Raw genomic sequence first — 12,244 nt, 5'->3', positions numbered from 1 at the left:
AGCCGAGGCTGTCCGGGAACCGCGATCCTCCTGTCTCAGCCTCCCAAATGCTGGGATTACAGCGTGTATGCCCGGCTCCTATACTTATAAAATGCAATTGCAAAACAGATTATAAAAACTTGGAGGGCAGTACAAGTTGGAATTTTTCAGTGATTGGGATATTATACACACACATATAGTATGTATGATATATATACATATATATCATACATACATATCTATCTATATCTATCCTTACCCAAAGAAGAATTTTAACACACACTATACAGTGATTCCTTAAAATGAGATGAGACATTTTCTGGCATTCCTTCCTCTGGGAATTTTTTGGTTTTGGTTTTTGGTGGTTGGTAGTGGTTTTGATTTTTTAGTCCTGGGGATTGAACCCAAGGGCATTTTGCTTCCAAAATATACCTAGCCCATTTATTTTTTATTTTGAAACAGGGTCTTGATAAAGCTTCTGAGGGTCTCTCTAAATTACCCAAGCTGGCCTGGAACCTGCGATGAGCCTCCACTCTCAGCCTCCCAAGTACTAGGATTACAGGCCTGGTCACGCTACACCTGACTTTCAGTCCCTGGACCTGTAGTGCTATTTCAATGTTTATGATTCTTAATTCTCACCCCTCCCAATTCCAGAATCATCTATCAATCTGGCTTTGATAACTTACTCTCTTTCTTTTAATGTCCTGGGGATTGAGTCCAGGGGCATTCTATCTCCAAGCTTCACACCCCCAGCCCTTTATTTGTGTTTTAATTTGAAACAGGGTCTCACTAAATTGCTGAGGCTGGCCTCAAACCTGAAATTCTCCTATGTCAGCCTCCTGGTTACTGGGATTCCAGGTGTGTGCCACTGCCCTGGCTCCTTTGAGAATTGTTTTGAAAATCGAATCGATACTGCGCTTTGGTTGATGGTGACTCCGACTCACAGCTGATAATTGAGGGCATGTTTTCCAGCGCCCACCATCTGCATGTGCTGCTGACTGTGTGAAAGGGGGAGCTAGGAAGACTTTGTCACATGCATCCTGTTTTATCAAACGGCCACTTGGAAACTTCACAGCACTTAGCAGACAATAAACAGCCTCAGTGTTAATGAGCCCTTTGGAAGAAAACTCGGATTGTATGACCACTTCTTCCCTCTCGGTTGTTTTCAATCAACCACCGCCTTATACTTCTTGCTCCATCAAAAGTTTCAAATGACACTGTGACTTTAAAATAAAAATGAAATAGACTTAGATCCTTTTGGTCATTGCCGTTTGGTATTTTGAATGGGGGAAGGATGTCAGATAAGGGAGATGGACTAAGATTGTTACACAGTCAAACTTTTTATTCTGGAGGCTTTTCAGGCATATCAAAATTATCCAGGGACTAGAGTAATTAAAAAAAGATTTAATCTTGCCAGGCGTGGTGGCGCACGCTTGTGATCCCACGCTTGGGAGGTGGAGACAGGAGGATCGCGCAGGTTCGAAGCCATCCTTGCTGGCTTACGAGACCCTGTTTCCAAATAAAAATATAAAATAGGAGCTGGGTGTGGTGGCGCACGCTTGTAATCCCAGCATTCGGGAGGCTGAGACCGGAGGATCGCGGTTCACGGACAGCCTCAGCTACTTAGTGAGGCCCTCTGCAACTCAGTGAGACCCAGTTTCAAAATAAAGAATAAAAAATAGGGCAGGAGGTGTAGCTCAGAGGTCGAATACCCTGGGTTCTACCCCCAGACCTGCAAAAAAAAAAAAAAAAAAATATATATATATATATATATATATATATATATATATTTAATCTTGGTCATTTTTTTTCTGAGAAACAATGATAAATTCAGCAGATAAATTAGATGCTTGTTAACATATGAAAATGTTTCTCTTTAAACTTGTTTTGTTTTTGTGGTGTTGGGGATTGAACCCAAGGGTATTCTACCTGTGAGCTACTATTTTATTTTTTATTTTGAAACGGGGTCTCAGTTGCCAAGGGCCTTGCTGAGGCCAGTCTCAAACCCACAATCCTCCTATCTCAGTCTCCCCACTGGGATTACAGATGTGTGCCGCCATCCCTAGCTTAAAGTTATATATTCATTCTCCCTGTCCCTCTCCCTGTCTCTCTCTCTCTCTCTCTCTCTCTCTCTCTCTCTCTCTCTCTCTCTCTCTCTCTCTCTCTCTCTCTCTCTCTCTCTCTCTGTCTTTTGAGGTACTTGGGATAGAAGGAACCCAGGGGCATTCTACCTCCGAGCTACACCCCAGCCCTATTTTTTAGTCTTTTTTTTTTTTTTTGGTGGTACTGGGGGTGGAACCCAGAGGCTTTCTACTTCCAAGCTATACTCCCAGACCCAATTTTAAATATATTATTTGGAAACAGGGTCTCACTAAGTTGCTGAGAGCCTCACTAAGTAGCTGAGGCTGGCTTCGAAACTGCGCAATCCTCCTGTCTCAGCCTCCCAAGCACGGGGATTACAAGTGTGCACCACCACACCCGGCTTAGTCTTTATTTTGAAACAGGGTGTCACTGAGTTGTGGCAGGCCTAAGTAGCTGATGCTGGTGGCAAAGCCAGATCCTCCTCTCAGCCTCCCAGTTGATGGGATTACTAGCATGCGCCACCATGCCTGGCTTCTGGATTGTTTTCTACTCAGCCTAAATGTTCTGTGTAAGGAAGCACTCAACTCTTGACACAGTTTGTAGAGTGATCTGGATGTGACTTTTTGATGCTCTTGAGAGGAAACTAATTTTCTTCCACAGAGAGCTACATAACCATGTTTGGCTGAGGTAAAGACTCTGAAACCGTTTATATCAGATGTTCTAATGAATCAACTTTCTGAAAAGTTGGGTGGATCACTGTGGAATAATGGTGTGCGGAGTCTTTTCAGTTTTCTGTTGTCTCCTCTGCCGTTGTTAAGACTGTGATATTGGTTAAAATATGGGACAAAGCAGGAAGGGGAGAGACTGCGATGGAGGGTACTGAGTGCAGGCGTGTGGGGCGGTAGGATGGTGCACAGAATAAAGCATGAGCTTCTGAGTATTCCTCCTTTCCAGTGCTGACTTGCCACTTACTTGCATGACCCTGAGCAAGTTACAGCCAGCTTCTCACCAGTGTCCTCATCCATGGGCCAGGAACACTGCTAGTTCATTCTAGAGGTAATGCTCACAAAGTGATTCCCACTTAGGAGGTATAGAAGAAATATTAGATTTTGGTCTTACTGTTAAAGAAAGTAATGAACTGGGCCTGGGAGTGCATTTAATTTAATTTAATTTTTTTTGCGGGTGTGGAACCCAGAGGCATTCGACCTCTGAGCTACACCCCCTGCCCTATTTTTTATTCTTTATTTTGAAACAGGGTCTCACTGAGTTGCAGAGGGCCTCACTAAGTAGCTGAGGCTGTCTGTGAACTGCGATCCTCCGGTCTCAGACTCCTGAATGCTGGGATTACAAGCGTGAGCCACCATGCCTGGGTGGTGCATGCTTTTTTTTTTTTTTTTTTTTTTTTTGGTGGTACTGGGGTTCCTGGAAACCCTTCTACCTCCGGGCTACACTCCCAGACCCATTTTTATATTTTTATTTGGAAACAGGGTCTCTTAAGCTTCGAACCAGTGTGATCCTCCTGTCTCCGCCTCCCAAGTGCGGGGATTACAAGCATGCGCCACCACGCCCAGCTGGTGCATGCTTTTAATCCCAGTACTTGGGAGACTGAGACAGGAGGATCGCAGATTCGAGGACAGCCTCAGAAAGTAGGGAGACTTCTATTAACCTAGTGAGACCCTGCTTCAAAATAAAAATAAAATGGGGCTAGGGTATAGTTCAGAAAGAGAATCCTGGGTTCAATCCCTAGTAACACACACACACACACACACACACACACACACACACACAGAGAAAGTAATGAAAATGGCAAGTTTGGAGGTAGGTGTGGTTGGAGGTAGGTGTGGTAGCACATGCCTGTAATCCCAGTACTTGGGAGGCTGAGACAGGAGGGTGGCAGGTTCAAGGACAGCCTCAGCAACATAGCAAGAGTTTCAGTAACCTAACAAGACCCTGTTTGAAAAACAAACAAAAATAATAAAATAAAAGGGCTGGGGTATACTTGGAGGTCGAATGCACCTGGGTTCAGTCCCTGTACCCCCCCCCCACACACACATGCGGTAGGCTGGAAGCTGGGTGTGGTGGCACACACTTGTAATCCCAGCATTCGGGAGGCTGAGGCAGGGATCATGGTTTGTAGACAGCCTCAGCTACTTAGTAAGGCCCTTTGCAACTCAGTGAGACCCTGTTTCCAAATAAAGAATAAAACAAGGGCTGGGGGTGTAGCTCAGAGGTAGAATGTCCCTGAGTTCTGTCCCCAGCACCACAAAAAATAAAAAAAATTTAAAAGTGGTAGTCTGGGATATTATAAACCAATGGGCAGGCAGGTATAAAATGAAAATAATGTACCAAGTGGGAATAGTATCAGCTTCATAGGATTGAGGATAAATTGAGTTATTCTGTGCATAAGGTTGAGACCATTGTCTGGTGCCTAGTAAATACTCTGTAATGCTATTATTGTTCTTATTAAAATAACCACTTGCCTGTAATTCCACTACTTGGGAGACTGAGCTAGGAGGATCCTGGGTTCAAGGTCAGGCTCAGCAACTTGGCAGGGCCCTCAGCAACTTAGACTGTTTCAAAATTAAAAATAGAATAAAGCTGGGCGTGGCGGTGCACGCTTGTAATCCTGGAACTTGGGAGGCTGAGGCAGGAGGATCACACAGGTTCGAAGCCAGCCTCAGCTACTTAGGCTCTCAGAAACTCAGTGAGACCCTGTTTCCAAATAAAGTATAAAATAGGTCTGGGAGTACAGCCCGGAGGTAGAAAGCCTGTGGGTTCCACACCCAATACCACCAAATAAATAAACAAACAAACAAACAAACAAACAAACAGGAGTAGGGTATAGTGATGCACACCTATCATTCCAATCCTAAAACAGGGGGAGTGCAGTATTAAGGCCAGCCTCAGCAACTTAGCATGACTCTTAGGAACTTAGCGATATCCTATTTCCAAATAAAAAAATAAAACAGGCTGGGAATATAGCTTAGAGGTGGAATGTTCTTGGGTTCAATCTCTAGCACTACACACAAAATAAATAAAAAGAATGGGGTTGTGCTTCGAAGTAGAGTGTCCCCCCCATTCAATTCCCAATACCCAAATAAAAAATAAGCAGACAAAAAACACTTGCCCAAATATAATGTGGAAACTGTAACCTGCTGGTTACTAAATCCAGTAGTTCTCAGGTCTCCTTTTCTCTGTAGCACTGAATGAAGTGTTTTACTACTTGCTCCCACTTATGACCTTACATGGTTTAATTAATTATTTTGATATTGGGAACTGAACCCAGGGTTGCGCTAACACTGAGCTACATCCCCCAACCTTTCTTATTCTTTGAGACAGGGTTTTGCTAAGTAGCACAGGCTGGTCTTGAACTCGACAATCCTCTAGTCTCAGCCTCCCCAGTAGCTAGAACTAGAGGTGTGTGTCACCATACACGGTTTATAGTGGTTTGTATATCTGTTCCCTTTCAGCCCCACCGTGCTGTGAGCCTAGAGGCTGGGACCATGTCACTAACCCCAGCACCAAAAGAGAACTTGGCTCAAGGTTGTGCTCAAAATTGCTCAATGCCTGAGGGGACCACTGAAGCAGAGATGGTTTGACGTGCTAGTGTGTCCTCACCTGGGCCTCTCCCCCTCTCCTCTCACCCCATAAACAGTTATCCCCTAAGGTTCACTCTCTCCCAGCGGCTCTTCTATCTTTATATTTGCTCTCTTGCAAATCTCCTTTGCTCTTAAATCACATGCTCCATTTAGACTCTCTTCGGACTTCCATAATGCACTTTTATGTGTGCCTAAGCATCTTCAGTTCAACATATCCAACTATAAACTCATGGCCCATTTGGAACAAATGTCCTCAGCACTTCTTGTTTTTGAGAGGGGAGCCATCCTTTCCATAATCCTGGGGCAAGCTGTAGCTTCACTGTTGATTTCTATTTCCACACTTAAAAATTCACCATATTACTGTGTCATCCAGGAAACCTTGAGTGTAAGAAAACAAAATCCAAACATGGCGTAAGCGCAAAGACTTTTCCCTCCTACCCGGGGAGTCGAAGCATCCTGATTGCAGGCAGACAAACCCAGGAGTCCACATCTCATGCCACAGGGACTCCCGACTTTTCTACCCTTCAGCTCTGCTTGTCTTCGTGTGGGCACCGGCGTCAGGTCAGAAGGCTTGGGTGGTGAGATGGTGTGGTCCAGGAACACATCATACCCTCTCAGGAACATAGGAGAAGAGGGCACCATGCTCCCGGGCAAAAGAGAACCTCCAGGATTAGCCCTTTTCTAACTGGATCATTCCTCAGCCACACCTGGAGGAAATGATGCTGAGTGTCCAGGTTTGTGTCTAGATGTGGAGCCGGCCCACCCAATCCACATACACTGAGAAAGGGGTGGGGGTTCTCTTAAGAAACACAGCTTCAGAGCTGGGAACTGTGGTGTATGCCAGTAATCCCAATACTTGGGAGGCTGAGACAGGAGGTCTTCTGCAACTTATTGGGACCTGTTTCAAAATAAAGAATACAAAATAGGGCTGGGGGTGTGGCTTGGAGGTACAATGCTCCTGGTTCAATCCCCAGCACTGCATGCACGTGTGCACACACACGCACAAATACAAAAGACCCTGTTTCAAAATAAAAATGACTAGGGGTGTAGTTCAGAGGTAGAATGCCCCTGGGTTCAACCCCCAATACTAAAAAAAAAAAAAAAAAAAGAAACATGGGTTCCATTACCAAAGGACTTATGTGGAACAGGCTGCCAGTTAAAGAGACATTGTAGTCTGAGAGATGGCAGATAAACATTTGAATAATGGAGTAGGAACTGAAAATGAGAAAGGGTATATGTATGAGTTCGCGCGCGCGTGTGTGTGTGTGTGTGTGTGTGTGTGTGTGTGTGGTTTACTGGGGATTAAACCCAGGAGCATTCTACTTTTGAGCTATATTCCCAATGTATTTTATCTTGAAACGGTCTCACTAAGCTGCACAAACTGGCCACAAACCTGCGATCCTCCTGTCTCAGCCTTCCATGTACTGGGATTACAGGTGTGCGCCACCATGCCTAGCTTGAGGGAAAGGATTTTTAAGAGGAGTTAGAATTGACAAGACCTGGACAAGGGAAGTGAAAGGCAGGAATCAAAGATGACACCACAGCCACTGATGATGGCTGAAGTTATGGGAGTGGGTGAAAATGAGCCTCAAAAGATGTGCACAAGGGCCAAGACCTAGCAGAGGGGTCATGTTTTTAGAGTATTTCAAGAAAGACTTATAGAATCAAATACCATTGAAGGCATATAAAAACTAAAACTGGCCTATCTAACTAGCAACTCTAAGCTCACTGGTAGCTTTGCCTACTAGTTTCTTTGGAACTTCACAGTTGGGATTAAGACCCAAGGATGGCATGGGGGCTAAGAGAATGAAGCTGTCGCTCTGAAGGAACCTGGCTGTGTGCAGAAGAGGGGCTGTAATTCAGGACTATTTCTCTATAGCACACATTCCTCGTGTCTATCACTTCACACTTCACCTGCTTTCATTTGCTTTCATTTGATAAACACATCTGTTCCAGTCCGGACTGGCCTATATGTTCTTGAAGGCAGAATGTAACCTCAAAAGGACCTGTCCACAAAAAGGACATTTGTTGACAAAGCAATGGCTTGGGTTCTGGAGCACAAGTCTCCTTCCTTCAGTAACTCCAGTTTTCCTCCCACTTTGGCAATGAAACTGTAGCAACATAGGAAAAACAAGCTCTCAAGTCAGCACTGAGTGAGGTTAACAATGTGCTATACAGAGCTGGAGTCTGATTTGTGGAAGATGATACAGGGCAAAAGGAGAGGCCTGTTTTACACTCGTGACCAGCGGAATGAAGTCTTTACTTCTCACATGGTGCTCAAGATCTTTGCCTGCCTCATGGAGGCCAAGCTGGGGGACCAATTCCATTCACATAAAAATTCTTTTATGCGTGTGGTACACTAATTAAAAGTTAGCTTCACACTGAAACTGGCTGGTTCTTTCACTGGATAAAAGCGGCACCAAATGGCTGAGCTAGAATAAGAAAAACAGTATTAAACTTGGGGGTCAAGAGTCTGGTTCTCTGTCATGCTATGACTAGTCGGGTACCCATGTGTAAGGTGCTGTATCTTTTTGTGGCTCTGTTCTAATCTGTAATGAGGAGGTAATATCTACCTTCCCAACCTCATTAAGTTCCAGTGAATGGCTCCATAACCCCGACCTCCATTCCTTCATAAGCAATCAAAAACATACATAAAAATGCTTGGTAAACCTCAAGGCACCAACAGTGACTTTCAACATGTGGAGATCTACAATATGCTTGGCACGGCGACTTCATTTACTGTGTGCCACGTACAACTGAAATCACCACTTACTTCTCTGTAACATGCCCCTTATCACATTATCTTCTCCTTGGAGTTATGGTGCTTCAGGTATGAGTTTTAGAGCAAGAACTTTTAAAGATTAGAATTGGAAAGAGCCGAGCGTGGTAGCCCGTTTGTAATCCCAGTACTTGGGAATGCCCTCTAGACAATGCAAATCCCCATAGCCAGGTGCTGGAGCAGATGCAAATAGGAGACAAGTAAAAATAAGGACACACTGAGCTGTGCAAGTTGTGCACCGGAATATCAATTACATATAATGTGAGGGGGCTGTGAGGGCCATCCCCCTTCCCTTATAGAATTAAGATGTTAGAATATAGAATTAAAATATAGAATTAAGTTAGAGTGATGTTAAGAGCTGTTTTGACCTTAAGACTTGTTTTGAAATGTTTTTGAAGTGTTTTTGAGAATGTGCGGATGTGGAAAATATTTTTCTTTGAAAATCATTGGCTGTACTTGTTTACCTTGTAAATCTATTGGCTGTATCTCAGTGTGAACGCCCCTTCTGCGGCTATAAATGTAAAGCCTGAAATGTGGGGTCTTGCTCTGACCACTTGCCTACGTGCTTGTGAAAGAGACCTGACCCTGGCATGCCAGATTCTGCTGCGCTGCAATAAACTCTGCCTGTGATTTGCATCCTCTGGTGAGTTCTCTGTTGTTTGGGGTGGGGGTGTCTCTCGAACCCTACCAATAAGTGTTTCAGCAACAGAGGTGATGCTTACAGGGAATTCTTAGGAACAGGACAAAAACTTTAAAATCAACATGAAGAAAAAATGTCTTAAGCAGAAAGAAAAAAGAAAAACAAAGAATTTTTTGGTTTTTTTGGGGGTAATGGGTATAGAACCTAAGGATGATCTACCACTGGGCTATACCTCTGGTCCTTTTTATTTACTTTTATTTTTACAAAATGGGATTGAACCCAGGGGCATCCTACCTCTGAGCTATAACCCCACTCATTTTATTCTTTACTTTGAAACAAGGTCTAAGTTGTGGAAGGCCTCACTGAGAGTTGGCTGAGACTGGCCATGAACTTGTGATCTTCCCATCAGCCTCCCCAATACTGGGTTATTTGATGTTTTTTTGAAGAAAGCCACTTTTTTCTAACGTACTCATAAAGTATATTACAAGAGCTGATTTAAGGAGGCCACCCAAACATTTGCCCAGCTCCAAATTCTATGCCAGGTTGGTGAACTTTTATAGTTAAGAATATCCTCCTCCACTGACATTCAGAAGGAAGCTATTAATTCTGAGGCTTAATTTATGGATTTACACATTATATATATTTCAAGCTAAAGTGATTTTTCAGAGCCGATTTTCTATTTCTTCAATTTGAGCTTGATTATAGTAATCCATTTGCAATTCTGCACTGTTTCAGCACTTCACTGAAAGGCTCCTAGAGCTTCACATCACTGGTTCTGGGGACACTCCAAACACTCTTTTTTTTAGATACTGGGGATGGAACCCTGGGGTATTCTACCTCCGAGCTACACCCCAGCCCTATTTTTTTTAACTCTTTATTTTGAAATAGGGTCTCACTGAGTTGCAGAGGGCCTCACTAAGTAGCTGAGGCTGTCTGCGAACCGTAATCCTCTCGTCCCAGCCTCCCAAATGCTGTGATTATAAGTGTGCGCCACCACACCTGGCGCTGTTTTATCTTAAAAAAGCAAGGGCCACCAGAGTGCTGCTGCTGCTGTGCCAGCTGAGCCTCCTGTAAGTGACGTCAGGCCTGGGGGCTCACTGCTACCTCCTCTACTAAGCCCCCAGGTGGCATTTCCCAGCATGCACCTGACAGCAGATCCCATGGCTGCGCCAGCTGCTGCGGTTGCCATCTGGGCCCAGACCTGGTTGCGGACGTGCAGCCACAGTGCAGACGGTGGGGCTGCTGCTGGTGCTGGCCTAGGCACAGCTCTCATCTGAGGGACCTGGCTTGCTGGAGGGACCACGCGGGAAGTATGGCTTCAGCTTCCTTGCAGCATCTTTAATTTACCTCCAGTACACAACCTCTTGGTGTCTAGAAATGCTTCCTTTTTATTTTGAAACGGAGTCTTCAGTTACTGTGCGCTGGCCTTGGATCTGAGATTCTGTTTTAGCCTCTCCTATACTGAGATCACAGGTGTGAGTCATCTGCCTGGCTTGTTTCACTAACCTGTATGTAAATTTTGAGGGTTACATGAAAGATAATTTGAAGACCAAAATGGAAGCACCTTAAGATCTTATTTGCTATTAAATCTTCATTTCCTTGCTGCTCCAAGAAATAGTCATATAATTAGAAAATCAGTGAGTATCTGGATTTTGTTCATACCTCATGGTTTTCCCAACCATCTGCTGATACCAGGAGTGATACAGCCCATCAGCAGCGTGGATGTCAGCGCGGCTGGGAATATTGCAAATGACTTTGGAGGCTTTTGCTCAGTGGTAGAGTACTTGCTTGTCAGGTGTGCACAAGGCCAGGGCTTGCTCATACCACAGCCAACAATAGAGAAAGAAAGAAAAAAAAAAAGACCAAGAGGCACACAGTACTACAGTACTAAGACTCAGCCTTCATGTCTGCAGGACGCAAACAGGGCTGCCTCTAGGGGCATTCCTACCTGCCAGCGTGCACGAGCTCTTCCCCACCTCAGGATGAGAACAGCTGGGCACTTCAGCTTCATTTGAAGATGTATTTTTAAGTAGCTTTTCCCCAAATGGGAAAATAATAACTTTAGAATAAGAAAAATAATGGTATCTTCTTTTGAACTCAAAATATTAACCATTACTTCCTATGATCATAAATAGGCTAAGTTTGCCTGAAACTTACACAGGGAAAAGTTATTAATGCAGAAAACCCCACCACATAAACCACCCTCACTTCACTGCCCTTCCTCACCTCACCAAAGAGTAACTTTCAAAGTATCTCATAAAATTCAACTTGGTATTCAAGGTGACCTACAGTATTTCCTGCACTGACATCAGCTAGTTTTGGGTGGAGACCTTGCTTTGAATTCCATTTCAAATAACAGGTCATTAGGCAAGCCCAGTTGCAGGAAGCCTGCATACACCCAAAGCTGCCTGTCTTCAGAGAGCTGCACCCTGCCAGAAGCCTGCTTCGCATCTGTTCCTCTGGCCTTCACTGGTAGATCTGCCCCCTTAAGTCATCTATACAATGGTGGCTGGTCCAGAAAGATATGAGCAGCTTATAATTATCACACTGAGACTTCTAACTTATCAAGAACTTTCAAACTCTACCATGAAAACATTTAAGTTACTGAACATTCAGAGTAAAGGAACATTACTGTTATTTTATGTCTCACATATATTTTAGAGGAAAAATACTTCCTTCCCAACAGAATCCAGAAGAGACCCCTGTGGAAGATTTGGAAAAAATATCTTAGAATGTCTCTATAGGCAAAGTGGGAGGAAAACAGAAAACAGCAACCATGTCCAATGTAAATCAATTTCAAATGCTAATTTTTCTAACCTATAGAATATTACACAAAATGTAAGCAACATATTGTAACTTTATTAGATTTTTCTATTTTACTAGCTGTTTGGACTCAACTTAGGCCTTAGTAACCTATAACAAGGTTCTTCAACAGTTCTGAGCTGTCACCATACACAATATGAAATCTGATGAGGCAGCACAAGATATCAGTAGAGAGCACCAATGTCCCAGCTGTGGGTGTTCAATGCTTCTATAACAACTCAATCACAAAGTGTAAAGATAACTCAGTTCCATGTGAGGCTTCTTTGCTGCTGCGGTGCAAAGCATTACTAAAAAAGCCTGTCAGGTCAGGCCTCATCAATGGCAGACTCCAGCAGAGGCGAT

This window comes from Muscardinus avellanarius (assembly GCF_963383645.1).
Source record: "Muscardinus avellanarius genome assembly, chromosome: 11".
Lineage (NCBI taxonomy): Eukaryota > Metazoa > Chordata > Mammalia > Rodentia > Gliridae > Muscardinus > Muscardinus avellanarius.
The sequence above is the reverse complement of the archived record's forward strand: the minus strand, read 5'-3'. Positions refer to the sequence as shown.